The 14,611-nt window shown below is 37.1% G+C and overlaps 1 protein-coding gene across 4 annotated transcripts in view; it reads left to right on the plus strand.

Moving 5' to 3' along the window:
* Positions 1-14,611, plus strand: part of NRG1 (neuregulin 1) — a 1,003,358-nt gene that overhangs the window by 867,191 nt on the left and 121,556 nt on the right. The gene's annotated exons all lie outside the window — the stretch shown is intronic.

Here is a 14,611-nt window from a genome sequence, read left to right on the forward strand (position 1 = left end):
CCTTCAGCAACTGCCTGCGGCAGGATACGCAGCTGTCTGGGGCCCCGGGTCCAAAGCTCCTCAGTTCTCATGTAAAGCCTGCTGCGGTGGAGTAAGGAAACTATATATAGATGCCCTTGATTCAAGTTTGATAGCAAGTGACTAATTATGAAAATGTTTGAGAAGTCCCTGGGCAAGATCTCAGGTCAGTTTTCATCTGTTGAATGTTAAGTGCGTTTTGTGCTTATGCAGTTCTACAACTGTGAGACTGATTGGTGCCTCGTGCTATGTCAGGGGAACTGAAGGCATTATTAGCAAGGACTAGTAAAAATAGTTTTCATACTTATAAATTCTGAAAAGCATAGCATTACATTTTGATATCCGACAGGGGAATTTATCAGACCTTGACAATAAAACTTGTAACTACAGCCGTTCTCTCCCGTATGTTCGCTCTTTATTTAAAGCCATTTCTCAGTTTGCTAAGCTCTTCAATAAATAGATGTCCCTGATTATTCAGCTCCAACCTGGAGAGTGTTTAAGGAACAGTTTCCTTTGGCTAACAGCATGGTAGGAAGCCCTTGAAAAGAAGGTCTGTACTTTTGGCAACTTTAGCTGTACTGCAAATCTGTTGAAATAGATCCAGTTTGACCTAAAGCATTTCCCTTCAGGTTGGTGGTACCAGAATTGTAACGATGTGATGTGAGCCTATTATTTTATTGCATGAAGTGTAATGTTTTGGCTACATTTTAGCTTGATAAAGCATCATTCAACTGGATTGATGACAGCAGTCTAGTAAGATCAAACAGGAAATGAAGTGCTAGGAAGGACTAAATTGGCTTCCTCTGAATTTTAAGGGCACTCATTACATACTACAAAATGATAATCCGTCCGGGGAGTTTTGGATAGTTGTTATTTAATTCTCCGTATGAAAAGCTTAGTATAATTATGTAGATTTTAGCTAACTAGTATTAAGGAATCATGTTGTGCTTTGTTTTATATCTTTGAGTGCTTATTATACAACAGCAAATACTAGATTTTTCTTTTTGGTGCTCCCCCCCCAACCCCCCCCCCCCCCCCCGGGAATAATTTCTCTACTGCATGATTCATTGAATACAGTTATTGAAACTCTTGTAATTGGAACCCTTCATGCTATCATTAATGGGGCGATGGATGCTATCCTTAAGCATAGCTGAGTAATTATGGAATGGAAGAAATATTTCTTTTGGTTTTCCAGAGCTTTAGGGAACTGAAATGAATCTCTCAGTTTACATTTCTATTCATTGCAATACTGTTGAGAGAGAAAATAATTTTGAAATCTGACTCTGATCTCTAACTCTCGGCAGAATTAGTTCCTGATATTTGGTAAAGGTTTTAAGACACAGAAAGAAGGCTTTGTGTACCATAATGTTAAAATATTTCAGTGTACGGTTTTGGTACATCCCTTTCCATTCAGGGTAGGCTCTCAGTAAATATGGTTGAATTGATTAATTAATACGTTTTTTAATCTCATGAAATATGCTCTGTTATTGGAAAATATAAACCAATAGTGGCAGGATGAAGTCCAGTCTTGATTAGAACAGCAGAAGCATGGTGAGGCTCTCAGTGCATTTAAAGGCGGCAGCATGCAGAACTCTGCAGTGCAGAGAGCTGCGACACACACGTATCTCTATTTAGTAAAGACTGGAGGTGAAATTTGAAGAATCAGCAAGAGCCATAAGCTGGACTTCAATGTTCAAAATATATATAAGAGTCAAAGGCCTTGGAAGAGTTCACGTGGGTTAGAAATAATCAGCCCCAAATATTTACTTTCAGCCAGAAAGGAACGATGCTATTGCAATGCAGTCATGTCTGTGTGGCCTACATTCTTTGAACTGTTGACATTGGCGTTTACTATAGTAAATGTTGAAAAGCCTCTCTGAAGGAGTATGGATTCAGCAAATCTGTTATGTTTTAATAATGATGGTGCCGTTTTGGGTCATTTTTCAGAGTGAAAAAGGTACCGTGTTTAGTTCCCTTTCAGTTTCTCAGGTACCAATGTGCACACCCTTGGAGGGACAGGTCCTCTTCCCGCCAGTCCTGTTTGAGAGCCTCCCCTGCCGGGCCCCTTTTGAGAGGGTTCAGCAGGAGTGGTTTATGTTGTTGGCCCTGCTGCTGCCCTGCCTGGGAAGCCAGGCCAGTCTTCTCTGCCAACATGCTGTCTCTCCCCAGCGTTCTCCTTTTCTCTTCATGCTGGAATAGAAAAAGCAGGGAGAAGAAAATAAAAACGGCCCACCTACCTATTCAAAATAGCATCGCTAATATTTTAGTATATTTTCTTCTAATGAGTGTTTTTCATTCTGGCTTTCTACTTACCCATTCTTCCTCAATTTACTTAATATGTAATAGCATTATTCCCATGTCATTAAATACGAATCAGAATTTTTTTAAAAAAAATTTAAATCTAAAATCTTTAAAGATAAAATTTTCAATCACTAACAATAAAGAAATCATTCCTGACAGGAAATACTTAAGGGATTTATTTTTTATTTACAAAAACCGTATCACTTTTGTCCCTTTTGTATTTATTTTTCCTAGCATTCCATAAATATTGGCAGAATATCAAAGTTAATAATCCTTCCCTTTGTGAGGCAAATTTTAACTACTTATTTGAAATTGGGAACTTGTACATTCACTATTTTTAGAATCATTATTTATAATTTTTAAAGATTTTTATAATAACCTCCTGATAAAGAGCAGCATGATTTCTCATTTTATTGTATTATTTCTTTGTAAATCAATCCATCTGCGATTTAAAATATAGTCAGTTTGCTACATGAGTGTCCTATTACACATAAGTGACAGGTTTTAGAAGAAGAACATAAACCTTACAAAACAATCAGTTGGACAGTCTTGTTCCTGCTTTACACAGAATCAGCAAAAAAGTAAATGGATTCTTTAAAATAAACCTTAATGACTTCTCTCTCAAGTGCCAGCTGCCCATGACCCCATTTTGCCAACAATTTTGTCGAATGCTGTAAAAAATACAGTTGTTATACCAACCACTTTACTGAATTAAGCGCAATCCATTCGAATTTAATGTATAAATGAGGAAAACAAAAATGAAAAGCCTAATGAACAGAAATAAGAAAGAAGATAATGATAAGTTTTAGTAGTAATATATGTTTCTAATAATAATAGTAGTAGTAGTAATAATAATAATAATAATAGCAAATGTTCATGGAAGGCTTACTGTGTGCCAGGCACCGGGCTAGGTGATTTATGTGAATGATGGCTCATGGTTCTCACAAAACCTTATCCCATTTTCCATGTGATGAAACTGATGTGTCTTTGTCTAAAGTCACACAAGCAGGATTCAGACTTAGTCAATACAATCATGTGTGAGGTTCAGTGGCCTCAGAGAAAAATAAACTTAATGTTAAAAGGAATGAGATTCTGAGAATAGACTGAAGAGTACTCTTTGCTACAAAGTGGATTGGGAGTGTGTTTGGTAGATTAAGGTAAACGCATTGCCTGGAACCAGCTGAGCCCTTGTCATCTTTATGTTCCACATCAAAGCATGCCCTGTGGTGAGGGAAATGGAAAGAACACACACTTTGGAAGGATTCATGCTCTTAAGTCTAAATACTACTGCTGCAAAGGACTGTATAATCCTAGGCAAGTTATTATGCTCCCTGGACTCAGTTTCTTTGTCTGTATAATCTTGTGCATCTCAAACCCATACTGGGAAGCCTAATGGGGAAAATGAATGTGACCTATTCAGCACAGCTTTACTGTTCAGTAGTCTCCCCTGTACAAGGAAAAGAGCTAATGCCTAAAAGAGTGATGTGGCCCTGAAGGGAGAATGGAACTCTGGGGAGTCTTTGCATCTTATGTGAACAATATAGGACGATATCTGTATTGTTGGAGGAGGAAAGGAGTTAATGATTTTTAGTCTAAATGATGCTGCTGAAAGTTCTATGCCAAGAAATCACGGTCTTTTCACAATATTACATATTCTCAGCTAAGGCTGCATTTTAAAGGAACTTATCCAGGAAGTTGTCTTTGAAATCTCTGAATGAAATGAACAATTCAATCTTTGATTTGGCACCTAAAAGAGCTAGCTGAAGGGGAAATAAAAAACATCTTTTGTCTACAGAGACATTTCGGCTATAATGAGACACAGTGTTTTTCACTTGGGAACAACACAGTAATATATATTGATTAGATTAGACCAGATCTGCTGGCCCATTGGTGAGATTTAGAGCTATGGTTCTTATATCCCACCTGCAGCCGTAACTGACTTACCTGCTTTCATTGTGGAGGAAACTCCTCAGACTTTTGCTAAATGATTCTTAGCTGGAAAAATAACATTTCAATTTCAGATTTGTATTGGTGGCAAAATATGACTTCTGTCCTGTCTCTGTTGGAAAGCGACTTCTAATTGTATGCAAATTGTATTTCCAGATTTTTATAAACATGGCATTTGCAAGGGTGTGGTGGTTCTGTCTATTGTGGGCAAATTACCATGCATCATATATCAATAAAAGCATGCTTTGAAAAGGGAACTGTCCAGCTGGTCTTTCTGGTTGCTTAGAGTTGGTTACTGATGTGTAAGATAATACAATGATGTGAACCAAGAGTAGGCACTTGTATATCACAGTCATTCATATGTTCAGGTAGGTTATTACCTTCACGTTCAGTTTGTTCATTTCATAAATGACTATATCTTATTTTTTTCTTAGTACTACCTGCACCTTCAGTTCTGCCTTTGCCCTTTCTGAAGTCATTCAATGTCTCTCATTGCATTCCACCATTGAAAGAGATAATCTCAAATTTTTAGATCAAGCTTATAGCTAAATCATAATTAACCTTTTGTATTTAGTTGAAATTAACTTTCTATAAAATTATTCTTTTGAACCATACAACTATATGTGTATGCTATGTATATATAAATAACTGCTATTTGTACATACTGTATATATTCTAAGGCATAGTTTTATTTATTGAATCATTTATTCACACAGTAACTCTGTCATCTAGGTTTTATCAGATGAAAGACTTGAGACTCAGAAATATGACATGTCCAAATTAAAAAATGAAGTACTTAGTAGAGCAGAAATTTAAACCTTAATCTTCTGGTTTTAAATCTTACCATCTTTTATTACAAAGTCTTATGGGATCCATATAGCTAGCTCAAGGTTAAGCCATCTATATACATAAAAGCCTAAGTGACCAGCCAACCGGCCAACCAGCCAACCGGCCAGTAGCTATGATGCGCACTGACCACCAGGGGGAAGACACTCAATGCAGGAGTGGAAACCACAGGCATGGAAACATGGAACAGACTGATGAATCTCAGACGGAAGCGTGCACCAGTGGGGTCCCTCAGCCTGGCCTGTGCCCTCTCATAATCCGGGATGCCTTGGGGGATGTCAGAGAGCCGGTTTTGGCCCGATCCCTGCAAGCCAGGCCGAGGAACCCCTGCAGTGCACAAATCCATGCACCGGGCCTCTAGTTTCAAAATAAAAGGCATCAATATGGAATTTTTATAAATATTCCAGGAATGCAATCACATTTACCCCAAAGCCAACTTTTACTGAAATAGTACTCTTGTCACAAGCTACAAGGTAGTGAAACGGACAGGAGAGCAGCCCTTAGTTAATGGCAACACAATTCAAGGGGTTAATACTATAAAATGAGGCAGAGACATTGGTCTAGAATCATTTAGTGACCGACTTTTGGCTTTTGTTACTTTGAGAATGATGTGGTCTTTTTCCAAATATGCTGTTCACAGAGATGGGAATAATCATAGAGCCATTGTTTTAATGGGAATCTCATCTTCATCAAAGAGGCAGATTTTCCTCAGGGCAGTTTATATTTGGAATAGGTGTGTTGCATTAGTCCAGGCTAACTACTATTTAGTTTATTGTATAATATTACAAATCCTGGAAATTATTTGCATGATAGCTAAATCTGTTAGTAGAAAATTATTAGACTTGGAGCAATTATTTCTCTGTATTTTATTCTCATGGGTACTTTTTACTTGAATTTTTAAAAATATCTTCCATCTTTTTGTATATTAATTATGAGAGGGAAGGACATTTTTATGTTTTCTGTTTAAGAGAAGTATTAAAACTACAGTAATTGTTTTAATCACAGAGACAGATTAGTAAAATGGATTGCATATAAAATAGTTTTAATTTTTAAAAAATGCTGAAGTGGATGCCTAGCCCATTTGGCTCAGTGGATAGAGTGTCAGCCTATGGACTAAAGGGTCCCAGGTTTGATTCAGGCCAAGAGCATGTACCTTGGTTGCAGGCTCCTCCCCTGGTCCTAAGCCCTGGTTGGTGGGTGCAGGAGGCAACCAATCGATGTGTTTCTCTCACATCACTGTTTCTCTCTGTCTTTCCCTCTCTCTTCCACCCTCCCTAAAAATCAGTGGAAAAATATCCTTAGGTGAGGATTAACAAAAACAAACAAACAAACAAACAAACAAGTAATGAAATAGTGAAGTGGAGGTAAGAGAATGGTGACAGGGGAGGTACATATCAGAAAAGCATCTAGGAGGGCAGAGCTGGCAAGATTTTGATAAATTTTCTTATGCTGAACTTTGTGGCTTTCTTCGTTCTTCATTTTCCCCCAAGTTATTTAGGGATCTGAGAAATAAGAAGATGGAAACAGAGGCCTTTAAATGAAAAGTCTTTAAATGCTATAAGAAACAGCTTTCCCATTTCCAAAAAATAAAATAACAAAGGAACAGGATAGAGGAAGGAGTGGGAAACAGCATAATAAAACAGCAAAAAAGCTGAATGGTGATTTATTAAGAGTCAACTCCAAGAGCTTAAATATAAAGCTGGCCCCGCCTGATCCAGAGGATCAAGAGATATCACAGGATTGTTTCTTAGTCTTTGTGCTTTGCTTCTCTACAAATGTTAGCTTCATTCTCAGTGGCTTTTTTCTGCCTGACAGGGAGATAGCTGCTGGTATCTCTAAGCCTGTATCCCGCAGCTCATAATCTAAAGGCAGACAGTCTACTCCCTTATCCAAACAGCAAATTTTAAGGGAGAATCTGATTGGCTCTGCTTGCATCAAATGCCTGCCCCTAAAATAATTACTGTATCCAGGGAGATTAATGACTCTGGTTGGGCCAGGGCAAGGTCAGATAACCAGCCCTGTGTGTGTTTGGGTTGGTGAGGCAGATGGGCTCAGCCTCCTGGGAACTGCTTGCTATAGGTTCATTACAGAGAGCAGGGCTCTGTCCCTGAAGAAGGGGAAAGTGGGCTAGACAGGCAAAACCAACACGGTCCTCTACAGCTAACTTCAGAAGAATCAGAAAATAGGTATGGGTCACAGAGAATTTAAAAGGAAAATTAAACATAAATGTTATTGAGAACTAATTGGGCAGACACGTAAAGCAGGGTCACCATTTAAATAATGAGGTAGAAAATGGAAGACAATTGAAACTTAATTTTAAAAGACTCTTTATTAGTACCAATGAGCTCATTATAATCATTCTTAGGAATGTCCTCTGTTTTAATCTAAGAACTCATGCTTTTGTGGAATAAATAAAAAGTCTTTTAAAAAGTTACAGTTTTCAAATTAGAATGCATGGAAAGCATTTGGAAATCTGTAAAATGTTCTTTCAACTTAAAAGTCAAAAAGCACTTGATCCAGGTTCTTTTAAGCAGATTTTGAAAAGCTATTAGTTTCCTTCACCAGAGTAATTGCATGTTGATTAGTGTCCTCCCCTCCCCTCCCCTCCCCTCCCCTCCCCTCCCCTCCCCTTCTTGCCCCCCACCACCCTCTCTTCCCTTGCCTTCCCTTCCCCTCCCTTCAACATGGAAGAGGCATGTTTAGCCCATTCCATTTAATATTGCATAGAAAACTCAGCAGATCTTACTAATAAGTTTGAGATTGCACTGATGGAGGCTTTGTGAGCATCATAGATAGCACCACTAAACCTAAGAAGGTGATGACTCTGTGGTCATCTCCCACTTTTCTCTGCCCTACTCTTATTATAATGCATCTAGCACTCATTCATTTCTTTAATAAAGGCACTCTTTATGCATAGTTCAACTAATCACCAAAAAAGTGCTGGAATGGCACTTTTCATTTTTCTCTCTGTCTACCAGAGGTCAGCTAAATCTTCATAACCAGTTATATGGGCCATTGTGGGTTCTAGCCTAAAGCTGTGCTCATCTTCATTCAAGTCCAAACTATATCTTATATGGAAGATTTGGTGTGTAGGTTGATTTGTTCATCAAACTTGAGCTATCATTTTGTTCTTCGCTCTGATAGTTCAGAGCTTTTTGTGTGTGTGTGTGTGAATATTAAGCTTTTTTTTATTTTTAGAAAAATGTGACAGGGGAGAGAAGGAGGGAGAAACAGACTGAGTTGCCTTTGTTAAATATTGCAAGAACTTTTATTTGTAATGATACATTTTATAAATTTAAAAATTTATTTCATTTTAAAAGGCATTTGGGGCTATTAATTTGTCCATTTCAATAGCAGAAAAGTAAAATATAGATAGGGATATGCTAAGTAACAACTAAGGTCAAATAGCGAGTGGTAAATTTAATTAAAGATTGATGGCCCTGTTTCTGCTACTTGATTTATAATGTTTAGTCTACAGTGCTCTGAGAATGAAGTTGCTGCATTTTTTTCCAAACAAACAATAAACAAAAAAAGCTATAAAATTTAGTATGTTCCACCTCTAATGAAATGTACCAGGTGGAACCCACCTTGTCAGACAGGGTATTTTTTATGATAAAAATGTGATATGATTGAAGGAAATATGAAATGGAATAGCCTTGCATATATCTGAGAGAAAATTATTTAAGTGGCCGTATAGATTTTCTTACACATTTTGGTACATTTGCCTTTAATTGATCCAGATGGATTTTATCTCTGCTATCCTCATGACATATTCTTAATTTCATGTCCCTAGTGCTCCAAAGCAGAAATGCATCTTTGTTCAGATTTTCCTCAAGTTATCTGTGCAAAAATAAACCATACAAAGAGTCCTTGAGTATGTTGTAGGATCAATAGATTATGGGGGGCAAGAGAATTACCTTGTGTGTGCAAATGAGACTGTGTGTGAAAGCAAGATAAGCTTCAGGAAGGAAGTAGGTGTCTGGGGAGCACACAAGGCATTTATTGGGACCTTTGAAACCCTTTTTACTGTGCAGGTAAAGGGGACTGAGATTTAAAACTGTTCAGCTTCATGAAAAAGTAAATAAAAATGAAACATAACATCCACTACAGTACAGAAACAAGTTTATAGTAAAACTTTCTGCTTGTGTTTTTTTTTAAAGGACTAGCACATTGGCTGTGATCTTTTCAGTAACAAGCACACTGAAGAGTGAGTCTAATAGAAGCTCTGGTGGAGAGAGAGAGTCTTCATGAGGAATAGGGTCAGCTATAATGTCATTCAGTTTTAAAATGACACAGGTCTGTGCTCACTTCAGCAGCACATGTACTGAAATTGGAATGATACAGAGAAGATTAGCATGGCCCCTGTGCAGGGATGACACAAAAAATGAATAAATAAATAAAATGTCGCAGGTCCTTCCCTCCTTTTTATTTTTATTCGTTTTTTAAGTCATTATTTTTGAAAATGTGTCTCCCTTTTTCCCCATGCCTCAGGCTTTCATATATATATATATACAAGTTCAAGAAGCCTCTGGAAATATTGGACAATCAGAAGCATAAAACCAATTCCATCTTTTTCCAGCTCCTTGAGCAGAGGCCAGGGCTGGCTGGAAGCCTGGGTTGCCCCCAGCAACACAGGCCCCCAGCCACTCCTTAAGCGGAGCCTAGGCCCCCCAGCCCCTCCTTGAGCGGAGCCTAGGGAAGGCTGGAAGCTTGGCTTCCTCCGTTGCTGGAAGCAACCCAAGCCTCCTGCTCGCTCCAGCACTGTGGCCGCCGCCATCTTCAGTCGTCTTCAGTCTTCGCTCTGCGCCTGCATATGCAAATAAACCTCCATCTTTGTTGGGTTAGTTTGCATACTCACTCTGATTGGCTGGTGGGTGTAGCGGACTGGTGGAGTGATGGTTAATTTGCATGTTTCTCTTTTATTAGTGTAGATACCTGCAAATACCCATATTAACTGGTTGGTCGCTGTTCCACCCTGTGGTGCTGAAAAGTCAGTCACTTATTTGGAAAAAAGGGACTGAATGTCACCATAGCATTAATAAGGTTGAGTTTTCTTTTATTATTACTAAAAATAATCATTGTAATAAAGGACATAATATTTTAATGAGCACCTACCATGTGTCAGGTATTTTCATCTGAGAATAGATGAAATAAAACAGCCCCATTTTACAGGTAGGGAAACTGAGGGGCTGAGACAATTTAATATTTGTCAAGCTTATATAGTGGGTGTTGGCAGAAGCAGGGTTTTACTCCAGCACCTCTGACTCCATGTCCTGAGTTCTTTTCACCCACTGGCAATAGAAGTAGAGGGTGAAAGGAAAACCCTCAGAGGGCTCCTCTTATGACCTCAATCATGCGACTCTCTTTAGAGGGCACGTGGTCATTGCAGCTAAGTTTAACAATGGTCTTTTTCCCTAATGAGTTTACTTAGACCAAGTCAGTTTTATGAATCAAGGTTCCTGAGTAAGGTACAAAAATATATGCACATATTTACTATGATAAAAGGCATGAAAAATAGAATGCTTATATATTTATATAAATACATTGCTTGGTTGGTACTTGGATAATTTTGAAGAAATACCATGAACCTCTCCGCTTTTATCCTCTAGTACACACACTTTGGGGATGGAGGGAGAAGGCTGAGCATGTTATGGTAGATAAAAGGTGTATGTATTAAATATCTGAAACTCAGGTTATTCAAAGAAAAGAATAAACAGAATATGTGATACATAGCCTCAGCTACTTCTTCCTTGATTTTGATGTTAATTTGCAGATCAATTTTTTGACATACAGAATAAAAACTATAGCTTTTTGTTTTTAAATTCCAGATTGATATGACAGGCTATTTGGTTTTAATAATTCCTGCAGTAAGTTCTCTTTTTTTGTGTTTGGATTGACTTCTTTTGTCAGTTTCCAGTGAAGATGGCACTCTCATCCCCTGCTGCATGCAGCCTTTTGTTGTACTGTGGTGTAAATTCCAAGTGACTGGCAATGATTAAACACAAGATAAAACTTGAATGGCACTATCTCAAAATCTACTTAAAGCCATGACAGGTATCTGTCTGTAACAATAGATCCGTTTTGAACACACGAAGAATAAGAAATTGTGACTTTTTTGTAGATGCATTTCTTTTTCTTTGAAATCCAATGGCAAAACTACCCATTTGCTCTGTATCACTAAAACAACGATATGAATTTCTCGGGGAGACAATACAAATACACAATTAATTACACTTGAACTTGACATCTGATAGTTTGCACCACACCTATTTTATACCAGTTGTAATTTTCCCATTTGTATACAGATACTATAGTAACTTAAAAAAAAGAATGCATAACTGTAATTAAAAAGCGAGCACTCAAGAAGGTGAAGACACAAAGAATTAATTGGGATTATGCCTCTCCTTTCTGCATCGATGCGGAAGCTTGGTGATCTGAATTGTCTTCGACTGTGAGGAAGGACTCCCTCCAACCCAGAAGGCTCTTTAACATTTGTTATTACTTAGCTATTTTATTTGGCAGCCATCCCTTCCATCTCATCTTCTAATGCACTGGCAAGGCTCCTATTGCCAATAGCTTAGAGTCTACTACTGCTAGGGTAAGCGGCATAGCCGAGCATTCTAGCCTCTGCATCCTTCTAAATAATGCATCTGGTTTCCTGTAACTACATGAACCCTTAGACTTTGGTAGGCATGTCTTTGTTAGTCAGAGAAAAAGAGTTGGGAGATGAACGATTAGGGAAATCGTTGTAGGCAGTTATTATCACTGATTAGAACCTGCCTCCATCACATATGCATTAATCACTGGGTTAATGCTAATGGAATGCTTATGATATTTAGGGTAGACATAAACAAGATATATAAAAAGAATATCTTTGCTGACTGAACTGCATGCTTAATTCAACATGGAAAAATGCTCATCATGTTAAACTAGGATCTTTTGAACCTCTATTGTCCATAATTAGATCTAATTTACTCCTTAGTTTTAAAATCTTTTTTAGTTTGCACAGAGTTTATTGACTTTTGGGAGTGTGCACACTTGTCTTTAGAACAATAGCGAGACATTAGTTAAAGATAATACCTAACGTCCCAGGTAGATTGATGGCATGAAAGCCATCATTGGGCAGTCACATTAGGACAGTGTTCAGTATGAAAATTATGTTGTAAGGATAAAAAATTCAAATTGATTTAGATGTTGAATGAGAAGCAGGTTACTCTAGAGCAGCGGTTCTCAACCTGTGGGTCGAACGACCCTTTCACAGGGGTCGCCTAAGACCATCGGAAAACACATATATAATTACGTATTGTTTTTGTGATTAATCACTATGCTTTAATTATGTTCAATTTGTAACAATGAAAATACACCCTGCATATCAGATATTTACATTACAATTCATAACAGTAGCAAAATTACAGTTATGAAGTAGCAATGAAAATAATTTTATGGTTGGGGGTCACCACAACATGAGGAGCTGTATTAAAGGGTTGTGGCATTAGGAAGGTTGAGAACCACTGCTCTAGAGCCTGGCATACTTTCATCAAATTTAATTGAAAGAAGGAAAAAGCATGTTTCTAACTGGACAAACGATGTTAATTCTGATCATTTTATTATGGATTTCTTTAATTACCATCAATCTGCACATTTCATGTATTTATGAAGATTATGGCTATTAACTTAAATTATAAAACTTAAAAAAAAAACATTTTTAGCTTTTGCCATGTCAGTGATTTTGCAAATCCAAAGTAGTTACCAAACGAATTTTGTCAAATAACTAATCCTTATTTCTTTGACTCATGTTGAACTTCCTCATTGATTAAACTAGTTTCTATAAGCAACCAATTTTTAAATCAAATCATCAGGTCTATAGCTGTATGTATGTAATATAATTTTTTTCTTTTGATTTTGACCACAGTATTTTTTTTTCTATTTTGAAGGGTCAAAATGTCTGTGAAATTAAAACATTTCCTTAACAATTCAGGAAATTTGACTAACTATACTTTAAAAACTGCGCATTGGCATCACCAACAAAGAAAAAGTATTCAATTCACCATAAAGATAACACTAAAATGCATTAATATTTTATTTTATTTATTTATTTTAATCTTCCCATCAAAGACAATCAAACCAATAACTTTTTAAGAAAATAAACCGACTGTCAAATTACTACTCTAGCCTTGTCTGTTTTGGTGAGTTTTGTTTTGATGGTTACTGAGGATGGAAATAGACGGAATTTGTTTTATGCTTCTGATTGTCCAGTATTTCCAGAGGCCTCTTGACTAGGCATGGTCCCTCTGGAACTGAATCTCTGCATTCTTCTTCTATCACTAGTCAAAACAAAACACTATCAGAGGAAAACATTTTCATAACTGGATCCTGAGTGAAGGAAAAATCTCAGACACTTAGACATGTGTATACAATAAACAGTGTTTCCTGACAGGCTCATTTTTTTTTAAGTCACTCCACAGAATGTCTACCACACAAATAAAATTAATTATAAGACTATGGGCTCTCACTTTGAAAGAATTTGCACTTATGCCAGACTGGCATTAGGAAAACTAAGTCCTCCATTAGAATTCGTAACCATGGAAGCAAGGACTCATTGCAGTATCTTTCTCTCTTTTTCTCTGCCTTGTGTTGGGCCTGGCACTTATTAGATTCTTACTGAATAATTATTGAATGAATGAATGAATGAATGAGTGAAGTTATCAAAGGAAGCAAGGACAAGATCAACCTAAAATGTATTTGGCAAAACTGAGAATTAAGGCACATGTTTTAAAAACGATATGGGAAATAAGTGACAGACAAGGCATTAATTAACTAACGGCCAGACCTCTCTTTTCACTACAATTTTTAACTTGCTCTAATTTACAATGTTTTCAAATATTGATTTAATTTATTTAAAAATTGAAGAGAAATTAAATTTTTCCACTCAACTCTGGGTTTAGGGCATGTCTTTCCCCCTCATCTTGTTTATGTTAGGAGAAATCTATAGCAGACAGACATCATACATATTATGTAGTAGCTTTAAGTTTTTTGATTCATGTACTTACTGTCAACATTATTTAAATGGTTGGTTTTTATCATGGCCAGAGTTAAGCCACACATCATAATAAAGAGGGTCATCTAATGTTGCAGATTAAATTCTGTTGTTGCAAGAAGGTGCACTGTTCTGAGAAGTAAAAGTTTCCGAAATGGAAGTTGTGTTGTGTATGTGAGCCTATGCATTATTATCATCATAATTGTTCTTGTTCTCTTCTCTTCCTCCCCCAACTTCAGTCTTGCTTGGGCCCAAGTACTGGAGAGCTCAAAAGAAAAACATTTCTTTTTTATTGAATTTATTGGAGTACATTGGTTAATAAAATTATATAGGTTTCAGGTATACAATTCTATAATACATCATCTGTATATTGTATTATGTTTTCACCACCCAAGTCAAGTCTTTCATCAACATTTATCCCTGCATACCATCTCTCCCATTTCTGATGTTGCCAGTTACCAT

The sequence above is a fragment of the Myotis nattereri genome (genome assembly GCF_964212035.1).
Source record: "Myotis nattereri genome assembly, chromosome: 2".
Classification (NCBI taxonomy): Eukaryota; Metazoa; Chordata; class Mammalia; order Chiroptera; family Vespertilionidae; genus Myotis; species Myotis nattereri.